This window comes from Salvia splendens, chromosome 15 (genome assembly GCF_004379255.2).
Source record: "Salvia splendens isolate huo1 chromosome 15, SspV2, whole genome shotgun sequence".
Taxonomy (NCBI): domain Eukaryota; kingdom Viridiplantae; phylum Streptophyta; class Magnoliopsida; order Lamiales; family Lamiaceae; genus Salvia; species Salvia splendens.
The window spans coordinates 29,552,026-29,565,734 of record NC_056046.1 but is presented as its reverse complement, the minus strand read 5'-3'; the positions used below and the strand labels follow the sequence as shown (position 1 = coordinate 29,565,734).

At 34.5% G+C, this 13,709-nt stretch overlaps 1 long non-coding RNA gene and 1 pseudogene across 1 annotated transcript; both read right to left on the bottom strand.

Moving 5' to 3' along the window:
• Window positions 1–1,349: 1,349 nt before the first annotated feature.
• LOC121768983 lies at window positions 1,350–2,700 on the bottom strand (annotated as a pseudogene).
• Window positions 2,701–8,066: 5,366 nt separating this feature from the next.
• Window positions 8,067–10,130, bottom strand: LOC121767971. Its single transcript, XR_006043252.1, has 3 exons — window positions 9,976–10,130; window positions 8,821–8,894; window positions 8,067–8,301 (listed from the first exon to the last, which is right to left on the bottom strand). It is a non-coding gene; the product is annotated as an uncharacterized LOC121767971 (long non-coding RNA).
• Between the last annotated feature and the right edge of the window lie 3,579 nt (window positions 10,131–13,709).

Genomic DNA, 13,709 nt, shown 5'->3' with positions numbered 1-13,709 from the left:
GACTCTTTTGCCCCCCGGCGAGGTCCGTGTTTTCCCTTTTCCTTCACCAAAAAGGCACCGTTGGGAATATTCCGTTTGATTTATGAGGTTTTCAGAATCAAATCTGATTCCTTTATCAAACCCTTCACGTAGTCTTTCGATACAATCTGCGTGTTTCCCTCCATTTTTCATTATGTGTTTTGTTTTGTTTATATTCTAAATTGAATTATCTTGACATATAATATCATGAAACTTTCCAAGTATTAGTTTATCCCAAGAGCATTAAAAATAGTCTAAATTATCACAAACCTTACATTTTATTGTTATTTCACAACTCAGCACAAATATGATATTTTCAGAAAAAATCTTATTATACGTGGGCAACTGTGAAGTGTTTATAATATTTTAGATATACGTTGAAAAGCTACGTTGAAAATCACAATGATTTAGTAAGTGCCAAGTAAGATAAAAAATGCGCGGAAGTTGGTTGGATATGGTGATTGACCTGCCATGGGAAATAGTAGTACTAACAAACAAATTAAGTGTAAAGTTTGTGATATTTTAGACCATTTTTTAAGTTATTGGGAAATACTAAATCTTGGCCTAATTTTGATGATTTTGGAGACCGATATCCCTTTATAAAACAATATGTGTTGGAAAAAAATTGCTTCATGTTATGTGTTGAAAATTTGGAAGTGCAATAAATTGAAAGGAATAATTTTCTTTAACCAAGCGTGAAATACGTTTATTTTTAGATGTGTGGGGATGGTCCGAGGAGTACTATAAAATTGACCATGCTTGTGTAAAATAAATGTTGGATTTATAGCAGCAGACCTTTAATAACAAAATGACTGCGTAGGAGTAATACTAATATAATACTAGTACAATAAATATCAATAATTGATCAACCATTGCCGGCGGATTCAAAATATAATTTGGATAGGAAATTTGTGTTCTCAACTTATCTTAGAGTACTTTAATGAGAGATAAAATTTGGATTCATAATCATAATGTTAGTTTAAAAATACATATTACATCATTAAGGGACGTCGTTGAAGTCTTTTCGACACATGTTCCTCGATAACAATGCAACATATAACGTTTAGAAGACTGCGATATTTTAGTTTAATTTAAGCCCATATAATGGTGGTTGAAAGATGATAAAACTATACTATTATACAAAATTTCAACATGGAAATATTAATATTATAATATTATAATTCAAGAATAATAAATTATTATGTATCTAACAACATCTCCTGCTGTGACTGAATACAAAGTATGAGATCGAAATGTGAACTATTCAGTGGCATTACTTTCACTCAAATTCAAATGTTCTATCCCTTTGACTAGTGTATTCAAGCGTCGATTTCTCTTGACTAGGTCATAGAGAATTTTTTTTATTGAATTAAACAATTTTAAGCAAAGAAAATTTCATTGTTGCCTTCGATTTATTCTACAAAGAAGTTTCTAACATGTATAAAAATGGTAATTCTTTATTGAAGCTTACACAAATTATTTTAGATATAAATTAATACACAAATCAATCCTCACCGTCCATTAAATCAAGATCGATAGGACCAACTTGATCAATCACGAGCCACAAGAACAAATTGCTTTCCCACATTGCGACCAGAAAAGTGTCCAACCAAAGCAGCTGGCGCAGCCTCAATTCCTTCAACAATGAAGTAGTAGAAGACGATGAATCCTTGCATTCGGATTTTCTTTACGATCACATACATCAAGTTGTGTGTCGCGTCTGGCTCCTCCTCGTCATACTGCGAAATCGTCCCGCAGGCGGTGATGCGACCGTGGGGTCTAATGTTCGGTAGCACCAAATCGAGAATTTTGCCTCCTATAGTTTCGAAATATATGTCGATCCATTCGGGGAAGTACCTAAATAGTTGTGATTAATTTCATACACTTATTAGAGTAACAAAGTACGGGCCGGGGTTGTGCTCATTAGACCGAAAGAGAAATTTTGATCATAAATATATGTTTTTTTGTTTATTTATGTGGCTAGCCAGGGCCATATGGGCTATATGTATATATATATCTTTGGATTGGACCGGCCCGATCCGACCCAATATCTTGTTGGCCCATAATCTATATGGTCAGATCAGTTAATTATATATGTAAAAGAAATTAATTAATTTTGTCACTTTATATATATACCTCTTTATGGCTTCATTCAGGTACGATTCTTCATTGTAGTTGAATGCATCATCAAACCCCAATATGTTCTTCAAAAGGTCAACCTTGAACAAAGTAATATATATAAATAAATTAACTTTAAAAAATATAAAGTAATTACAGCCCCAGTATGAAGATAATTGCTGAGGTTATTTTTATTAATATTTTTTATTAAAGATAATGCTTATTGAATATTTTAAACCTTGAATTAGAGTTGACTTTTGACTGTATGGTTATTTATGTTAATTATTACTATTATATTCCATATACATTTAATCACCAACAAATTATGCAAATTCCAATTGAAAAAAGAAGTTGGTGAATGGATTTTTATAAATTAATTTAAAAGAATAATTAAAAGACATTATGTTGTGATCCTGCGCTTCCAATGACATAACACCTAAATAGCTTAGCAAATTGGCCAACAAGCTAACCTACAACTCCTGATGCAGTCGATATAAAGACGAGTTCAACCTTTTTTGGAGAGCAAATCTCGTAAAATCCAACATATGCAGTGATACCGGCCATACCTTCACAAAATGATCGTCAAAATATGCAGTGATAGACGCAGAAAATTTCATTTAAAGATTATTACTTAAGTCTAATACTTTTGTTAGCGATGCGTGTATGATGTGGTTATATGTTATTATTGTTAACATTTTAAAACACGTAATTCACAATTGATTTATTCTGATTTTGCTTCCGATTAAGATTTTGAGTTTAAAATGGTTTGATATAATTCTATAACCATAATTCAACCAATGAATAATTTAACAATAAAATTTAACATTAATTTGGTTGATGTCACATTTAATAGTTAAAATGCAAAATCAAATCGAATCAATAGCCTCCAATAAATATAGTATAAATTCTCAATTGATCCTTGATTAACACTCTCCTTTTCATTAGCCGTTGCATATCTGCTATTCTTTCTACATCATTGGGTCGAAGACTTGAAGCACAACGACATAAGCTTGATTCTGGCCGTATTCATGGGCCGGCGGTGGGGTCGGTCGGCCCCCCTCGACCCCAATCGCCGTTCATTCCTAGATATGGTTATATGTCTTGGCCATATTAAAATACTAATTTTGTAAATAACTAATGGTTAATTAATCTCATTTTGACTTGATGAATGAGTTAAATATGGATTGACTTGATTAACATGTTAAATATGAATTGAAATATATAGGTTAGGACCAGAAGCGAAGACACTTAATTGATTATTATTGTATAGGACAAAATATGTTTTTTTTAATATACGAGCCTAATTTTGGACTTTAAAATACAAGTACTCTACTAATTATTAATGTATAGGATAAAATATGTTTTTTAATAAACGAGCCTAATTTTAGACTTTAAAATAAAAGTACTCTACCTAATTGACAAAATCTATTAATGTATAGGACAAAATATGTTTTTTTAATATACGAGCGTAATTTTGGACTTTAAAATACAAGTTCTCTACTAATTATTAATGTATAGGATAAAAATGTTTTTTTAATATAGGAGCCTAATTTTAGACTTTAAAATACAAGTACTCTATCTAATTGACAAAATTTATTAATGTATAGGACAAAATATGTTTTTTTAATATACAAGCCTAATTTTAGACTTTAAAATACAAGTACTCTACCTAATGGACAAAATCTTTAAACAGTGGATCAAAATATCTTTTTAAATAAATATGCGAGACAAAATTTAAACTTTAGTCAAACTAAATAAATAATAAGTCTAATATTGTGTCGCATTTTTACGAAAAATTGAAAGTATTGAAAACAACTTTACAAATGTTGTGAGTGAATTAGTCAAATGTAGTGAACTTAATGCCTAATGACCTATAAATACAATAAATTTTGCCAGCCATAACCTAAAGCCATAAAAGAAAATACAAACTGAGACTCGTTCAGTTTCCCTTATATGGCCTGGTGGGCCCACGTAATTGGATCTTTTTTTCAAGTGTTCAGTGTTGGAGAATTCCGCAGGTGGATAACTTTGACCTGAGCTCGATTAGGATGGTTCTGTCAGGGGCGGCGCCACTGGGGAAGGATCTGGAAGTCGCAGACGGTTTTGGACAGGTGAAAAGTGAAAAATAACTTATATACCTAACTTCATTTTTCATGTCCTTTAAATGATCATTTAATACCGGAAACACTATATTCAATTTAATTGCTCCCTATATTTGTGTAGAGATTATAAGAATCATACAACTAATTGATTTACTTTATTATACACTAAATTCAGTGTTAGGAAAATTAGTTGGGTATGTGGAGGAATGTGAAGTTACGTCGAATTAATTTGACATTACTCCTTATTGATGTATTGCATATATAACTAATCGATTTAAATCCTTATTATGGTACCACTTGCATCTAATACTTTGTCAATTTTGATTTATAATATAACTAAATGCACGGTTCCTAGAGAGATATTGAACCAAATTTTCAACAAATTCAACATTTATTTATTGAACAATAGAATGGCATACTAAATTTGATTTCATTTTATTTAACCCTTTTTTTTATAGTCCGATAATTTCAATAAATTGTTTAATTAATTATAGAATGACTGTCAATGTCTGCAGTTGCTACCACATAACATGCATGTTAAAAATTTGTACACGAAGTTATGTACTTAGCCATGTATCATAATAATAATATTATCATAATTTATATCCTTTTTTATTCTAGGTGGGTTAGATAGACCACAAGGAATTCAAAGATATTAGACAAAAATAATAAATTCATGGGCTGACTAATAAACATAAATTTCCTACCCCGTTTGTCCATTATTCTAGGTGGGTTAGATAGACCACAAGGAATTCATGATATTGGACAAAAATAATAAATTCATGGGCTGACTAATAAACATAAATTTCCTTGCATGTTTGTCCATACTATATTTTTTCATAAGTAATATTTAGTTATATTATAATTCAAAATTGACAAAGTATTAGATGCAAATTGTACCATGATAAATATTCGAATCGATTAAATATATATGCATCACATCAATAAGGAGTAATGACAAATTAATCCGACCTAACTTCACATTCCTCCACCTACCCAACTAATTTTCCTAACACTGAATTTAGAGTAAAATAAAGTAAATCAATTAGTAGTATAATTCTTATAATCTCAACACAAATATAGGGAGTAATTGAATTGAATTTAGTGTTTATGGTATTAAATAATCATTTGAAGGACATGAAAATTGAAGTTAAGTATATTAGTTATTTTTCACTTTTCACCTGTCCAAAAACCACATGCGACACACGGCTGAGCAGAGCCGCTTCCAGCTCCTTCCTAGCGGCGCCGCCCCTGGCATAACCATCCTAATCGAGCTCAGGTCGAAGTTATCCACCAGTGGAATTATTAGTGACGTAGATGTTTCATATTTTTATTAGTGTGATGGTTGAATTTGTCGTATAATTATTTCACCTACTGACATAGATCAATTTTGTCTTGAACTAGTCATTTCAAGTGATGTTTCAAAGCTAATAAAGATGATTTTTATATTTCTACCGTTGTGGGCTCTATTAGTAAATTATATGTAATTTAAGATTGAAATAGTGTTGCATATATTAATATCACTGAATTTTTCATGATAATAAAACAGTCATTTCCAGCCTTAATTCAACGGGCCCTTGCCCATTAAACGAGTCACAGAGAAAATTTAACCAACAAATCAAATTCTACATTGGGCTATTAAATGCACTATGAATGCCCCTATTTACCAATTCAACCACACCCTTATTTTATAAATAATAACCCTCTCAATCTCAACTCATCTTTGTAGTGCATAGACATCTCATCCGCCACAATCAGAAATCCAAGATGTACGGAACAATGTTCGCTGAGATGACGGTTGACGTACCGGCAACCGAAGCATGACCTAAAAAATGCTTAATTATGACCTTCCGTGTTTTTGGTTAATTATTAACCATTAGATCATCTAATCCTAGAGCTAAGATTTGGGCTGCATTTCTGGATTTAAACACATACTTATTTTGATCATCTCCCTATATATATATATATATATATATATATATATATATATATAGGGTTTTGATCCATGCAAAAGCATTCTTAATACAAAAATGCAGAACCAAGCATACAAAAGTCATTTTTAGGTCATTGTAAGCTTATTTTTACGTCATAATAGTAAGGATGACATAAAATGGTCTTAACATGACCTCAAATCCAAAGTTTATAATATGACCTAAAACTGCTTTACAATGACCCTCCGTGTTTTTGTTTAATTATTGACCATTTGATTGTCAAATCTCATGGCCAGGATTTGGTCTGGATTTTATATTGAGATCAAGTTTTGTATTGATCATTTTCCTATATATATATATATATATATATATAGGGTTTTGATCCATGCAAAACCATTCTTAATACAAAAATGCAGAACCAAGCATACAAAAGTCATTTTTAGGTCATTGTAAGCTTATTTTTACGTCATTATAGTAAGGATGACATGAAATGATCTTAACATGACCTCAAACCCAAAGTTTATAATATGACCTAAAACTGCTTTACAATGACCCTCCGTGTTTTTGTTTAATTATTGACCATTGGATTGTCAAATCTCATGGTCAGGATTTGGTCTGGATTTTGTATTGAGATCAAGTTTTGTATTGATCATATTCCTATATATATATATATATATATGTGAATGTAAATACAAAATATGGGGTGTTTCAACAATTGATCTATGTCAGTAGGTGAAATAATTCTGCGACACGTTCTACCATCACACTAATAAAAATATGAAACATCTATGTCAATAATAATTCCGTTGGTGGATAACTTCGACCTGAACTCGATTAGGATGGTTCTGTCAGGGGCGGTGCTGCTGGGGAACGAGCTGGAAGTCGCAGACGGTTTTGGACAGGTGAAAAGTGAAAAATAACTTATATTCCTTACTTCATTTTTCATGTCCTTTAAATGATCATTTAATACCGGAAACACTAAATTCAATTTAATTAGTCCTTATATTTGTGTAGAGATTATAAGAATTATACTACTAATTGATTAACTTTATTTTACTCTAAATTCAGTGTTAGGAAAATTGGTTGGGTAGGTGGAGGAATGTGAAGTTAAGTCGGATTAACTTGTCATTACAACCTATTGATGTATTGCATATATAACTAATCGATTTGAATCCTTATTATGGTACCACTTGCATCTAATACTTTGTCAATTTTGATTTATAATATAACTAAATACACGGTTCCTAGAGAGAGATATTGCACCGAATTTTCAACAAATTCAACATTTATTTATTGAACAATAGAATGGCATACTTAATTTGATTTCATTTTATTTAACCTTTTTTTTATGTGATGCTCCCGTCTTTGTCGGGTAATTTCAATAAATTATTTAATTAATTATAGAATGACTGCCAATCTCTGCAGTTGCTTCCACATAACATGCATGTTAAAAATTTGTACACGAAGTTATGTACTTAACCATGTATGATAATAATAATATTATCATAATTTATATCCTTTTTTATTCTAGGCGGGTTAGATAGACCACTAGGAATTCAAAGATATTAGACAAAAATAATAAATTCATGGGCCGAAATACCTTTTAATGTTATTAGAGTTTCGAAAGTTGTGCAATTCATCACTCCTTTCATTCTAGGGTGTGAGCCCTTTTTAACTCTATCAAGCATACATTTAGTTCCATTTATAAATATTCCACTTTTAAAAGTAGAAAAATACAAGTCTGAATATTCTTTATGTCACGGCCGCCCTTACTAAGGATAGCAAGGACGGGGAAATCGCGACTAAGGGAGGGACTAAGAAGCGGGGAAGAAATGGGGGACGCAAAAAAAAATGGACGTTTAAGGCAAAAGTCAATTAATTTCCACAAGAACAAATGTTTAGACCACAAAACGTTTTAGTTTTTAAAGTAAGTAGCGGAATTCAAAATATCTAAGTGTTTTACACAGGCAAAACCATACGACGTAAAGTAAATTCTTATGACATCAGTTTCAATAAATAGCAGCGGAAAAGAGTTATCAAAAGAGAGTCATAGGATGGCGCCTATGTATGAAGACACAACGCATCCAATTTTCCTATGCCTACTCAACATCCATTGCCACATCCCGCTCAACCTGCACATAAGGAAAACATATGCAGGGCTGAGTATTTGATATACTCAGTGAACACGTGCCAAAGTATTTTATATAAGTTATGTCATCCATACCATAGTGAACTCGAGTTTTACGTTTATTTAAAAGAAAATATCACGAGTATCACCAAAACATTTTCATACACTGGCCAGTCAAACAATCTCCCCACTTTCTCATCACAAACCAACAATCACATCATCATCCACAGTGCGACGAAAGTGTGGCCACACTATTCGCCCACGAGACCGGCCGACTAGCTAAGACGGCTCCCGATCCCACCAGTGTACACATTTTCATAGGGTTTGCGACACTACTCAGACCCGAATTCGTTTCACACAAAGCCATATAGCCTAACGGAGTAACCTTAGACGAACTAGGCATCAGGCACACAATCTCAACATCAAAACTGTCCATGGCATGACATAACACTTTAAACCACCCTTATAGCTCCACAATCATACTTTAGAAAAATAAAAGAGTTTTCAGTTAAAGAAAGCCCACCTCGCTTGCTTAGATATCACAAAACACAATACAATGTAACTCTCGCTCCTAGTGCTCACGTACGCACGACAACCCTTATCAACAACACAATAAAATCAGCCCTTCATCACAACCATTATCATGCATGCCCTAACGTTCCTTTCATCGTCTCTTTAATTTTTACCCATCCCAAACGTTTATCAATACAAGGAAACACACCATAGCATGCATCAACAAACAACACATCACTTCATCATAGAATGAGTTCCTTAACACATATGCATCATGTATATCCTTCAAGACTTAACAACAAAGATTATTTTTGTAAGATAGAAATCTGGCAGAACAGCGCAATCATTTTCTAAAAATTATTAAAAATTCATCCGACCTCCGTTGGGGCTGAAATTTTACCAAAATAAAGTAGACACATCAAATATCATACAGTTAAAATTTCACATCAAACTCACATCTTTAGCTCGGTCAAATCAAACTTATCATGGGGAAAAGTACACGTTTAGCATTGATGAGGCTATGAAAAAGCCTTTAGATGTTGAGAATTTGCATGCTATCGATGTAATTAACCCCTTGGTCCAGGAATATCTTGAGACTGACCAGTCAACTTCAACTTCAAACAACTTCAACTTCAAAAAACGAAACTTACTAGACGAGAATACAAATTCTGGCAGAACTGCGCAGTCAACTTCAAATATTCATTAAAAATTCATTTTTTGTCCAAAACGGCTGAATTTTTCACACAACACAGAAAACATCTTGAAATTTACTTAGTTAAAAATTTGCACCAAAATACGAACGTTTGGTCGGTCAAACACACGTCGGAACTTACTGCCCGAACACCACAGTTTTCATGCTTCACAATTTCGAATTAGGGTTTCTCAAATATTCATCTAAACACATATATTCATGCTTCTAACACATAATCATGATTCAAAAAGATTTCATAATCATATTCTCATATATTCACGTAGCATTTACCACAAATCATCCGCAAATTCATTCATATACAACCATAAACGCATACACACATCTTTTCTCGTGCAATCAAACAATTCCCCCCGATTAAAACTTAGATCTACGATCTCTACACTCACTATATGCATGAATGAATCAAAATCAAGGATCCAATGGAAGGGATGAGGAAAAGTGAATCAAATATACCTTTCTTGATCAAAACGAACGGTAGAAACAAAGATTGATGCGATTCTTCGGTGAAACTTGAAGTTTCAACTCCAATTGTTGCAAGAACAAGGATGAATGGAGGATTTTTGGAGAGAATGAAGTGAGGGAGGAGAGAGGCGTGTGAGGAGAGAATGAGGGAGAGGGAGGCGTGTGAAAATAGTGGCTAGGGTTAGGGTTTAGTCTATTTTATGTACTAGGTTTAATTCACACCCAATTAAAATAATTAAATTGTGGAAGGAATAAATAAAACCCCACAATATGGAGCAAATAAAAATAGGCGTGTGAATGTGGGAGGATTTTGAAATTTGCTGATTTAATTAGCAAGGAAAAATAGAAATACTTACTTGGAGAGGAATATATTCACAACTTAGGAAATAAAATAGTGGGTATTTCACAATTAAGGGAACAAAATAATTTAAATCTCCAAGTAGGAAAAATAAAGGAGGGGGCGTGTATTTTGAAGGCATGGAAGGAATAATATTTAAATCCTCAATTAAATGGGAATAGGATTTAAATTTGGTAATTTTTTTTATAGGAAAAGACTCCCATAAAATAGGTAACAAATAAATAAATTTCCACAAGGAAAATAGAAGCATATGGGGCGTGTGGGATGGAGACAAAATAGAAGGAAAATATTCACATCCCCAATTTATTAGGCATAGATATTAATTTGACATTTATTTGAATAAAAAAAATAAAAGGATTCCACAACAATAGGAAACAAATACAATTTCTCCACAAATAGGGAAGGGGCGAAAATTTGGCTTTAATTTCCACAATGAAATATGTCAAATATCAATTTAATTAGGGTTTGGAAATAAAATGTGGTATGATTTAATTGGATTTAAAATAAAAGAAGGGAATCAATAAGACACCAATTAAATCAAAAGAAATAATTCATCCTCCTATTGAATAGGGGATTTTTCGAAAACTCCCGAAAGAAATAGGCTAGGGTTCGAATTTCATGTAACACAATTTAGGGATAATTTGGTTTGGATTTAATTTGGATAAATATCCCAAAACAATTAACTAAATCCAAGAAGAGAATATTAATTCCAATAATTGAAGGGGCCGAAAATATCCCATTAAATTGGCTAGAATAAAAATGCATGGTCTCACTTAATTAATTCCCCACATTGAAAAATATAAAAATATACAACACTTCATTCCACATCACTCATGGCAATTATTTCACATAATCAACTCAATCACATAAAAACCAATAAATTTCACAAAAGAAGTTTTCACTTGACATCCGCATTAAAAAAAATAAAAGTCACAAAATTTTTGGGATGCTACATCCTACACCTCTTAACAGAAATTTCGTCCCGAAATTTGATCATCTCACATAAACAACTCGGGGTACTTTTCTTTCATTCTATCTTCTAGTTCCCACGTGGCTTCCTCGGAGCCATGGTGTTTCCACAACACTTTCACGGATGCTATCGACTTGTTTCGCAACTCTCGTACCTTTCGATCTAGGATTGCTTCGGGTCTCTCTTCGTAGCTCATGTCGGGGGTCAGGATCACTTCCTCTTGATGAATCACGTGCTTGGGGTCGAACACCTACTTCATCGATAATCTGGTACGGCCCTATAAAACGCGGTTTCAACTTGCCCTACACTCCAAATCTCACAACTCCTCTCGTCGGGGATACTTTCAAAAATACTTTGTCACCAACATCGAATTTGATTTCTGTTCGACGCACGTCAGCATACGACTTCTGCCTATCTTGCGCTTCCTTGATTCTCGCATGGATTTGATGCACGATTTCAGTCATTTCTTTGATGGCGTCGGGTCTTAACATCTTCCTCTCGCCAACTTCATCCCAGTAGAGTGGGGATCAACACTTCCTGCCATACAAGGCTTCATACGGCGCCATATCGATCGTCGCTTGATAGCTATTGTTGTAGGCGAATTCGGCCAACGGTAGAACAGTTTCCCAACTTTCTCCTCGATCTAGGACAACGGCTCGCAGCATGTCCTCAAGCATTTGGATCATCGGTCGTCCTCTCCGATTGTCCGTCGGATTGCGGGTGATAAGCCGTGCTAGAGTTTAACTTCGTGCCTAGTTCCCGTTGCAAACTCATCCAAAATTTCGACGTGAACTTCGTATCGCGATCAGATACAATGGTCTTTGGCACTCCATGCAGACGTACAATCTCGCTCACGTAGATCTTAGCTAACTTGTCCGATCCATAGGTAATCCTAATCGGTAAGAAGTGCGCGCTTTTAGTAAGTCGGTCGATGATAACCCAAATCGCAGTGTTGCCCTTTTGTGACTTTGGCAAACCCGTCACGAAGTCCATGGCTATGTGTTCCCACTTCTATTCGGGAATCTCGAGCGGTTGTAGTTTCCCATACGGCCTTTGGTGTAAGGCTTTCACTTGTTGACAAGCTAGGCATCGCTCTACAAACGATGCTACGTCTCTTTCATTCCGTTCCACCAAAAACGTTGCTTCAAGTCTTGATACATCTTTGTGCTTCCAGGGTGAGCTGTATAAGGTGTGTCGTGTGCTTCACTCCAATCTCGTCCTTTAGTACCTCGTCGTTCGGCACACACAAACGTCCATCGAACGTCAAAGCATTGTCCGCCTCTTCACGAAAATGGTCATGTTTCTCGGTTCTCACTTTCACACGTGTCTCTTCCAATTTCTCATCACGTCACTGCGCTTCTATGATCTTGGTTCGTAAGTCTGGCTCGATCACTAGCATCGCTATTCTTCCTCCTACTGTCTCGGGAGCTTTTACTACTTCCAAGTGCATCCTCTCGAACTCACGTATCAACGTTTCTTCTTGAGTTAGTAACAAAGCCAATTGAGGCTGGTTCTTCCTACTCAAAGCATCTGCGACTACGTTCGCTTTGCCCGGATGATATTGAATACCACAATCATAGTCTTTTACGATCTCTAACCAACGTCGCTGTCGCATGTTTAGCTTCTTCTGCTCAAAGAAGTACTTGAGACTCTTATGATCCGTATAAATCTCACATCTCACTCCATAGAGATGGTGTCTCCAAATCTTTAGCGCGTGCACTACAGCTGCTAACTCCAGATCATGAGTCGGAAAATTCAGTTCGTTCGGTCTCAACTGTCGGGAAGCATATGCTATCACTTTCCCATCCTGCATCAACATGCATCCTAGTCCTACTTTCGACGCGTCAGTATAGACAGCGAAGTCCTTGTCAGGTTCTGGTACCGCTAGGACAGGTGCTGTAGTCAATTTCTCTTTTAACAGTTGGAAACTCGCCTCGCATTCCGGCGTCCATACCACCTTGATTCCTTTCTTTAACAGTTGCGTCATCGGTCTCGCAATCTTAGAGAATCCCTCTATGAAACGTCGGTAGTATCCTGCCAATCCCAAGAAACTACGGATTTCACTCGGCGTTTTCGGCGACTTCCAATTCTGTACAGCCTTGACCTTTGCGGGGTCTACTTGAATCCCAAAAAGCTTCTGTAGAATGAGTTCCTTAACACATATGCATCATGTATATCCTTCAAGACTTAACAACAAAGATTATTTTTGTAAGATAGAAATCTGGCAGAACAGCGCAATCATTTTGTAAAAATTATTAAACATTCATCCGACCTCCGTTGGGGCTGAAATTTTCCAAAAATACATTAGACACATCAAATATCATACAGTTAAAATTTCACATCAAACTCACATCTTTAGGTCGGTCAAATCAAAAACGAAACTTACTAGACGAGAAT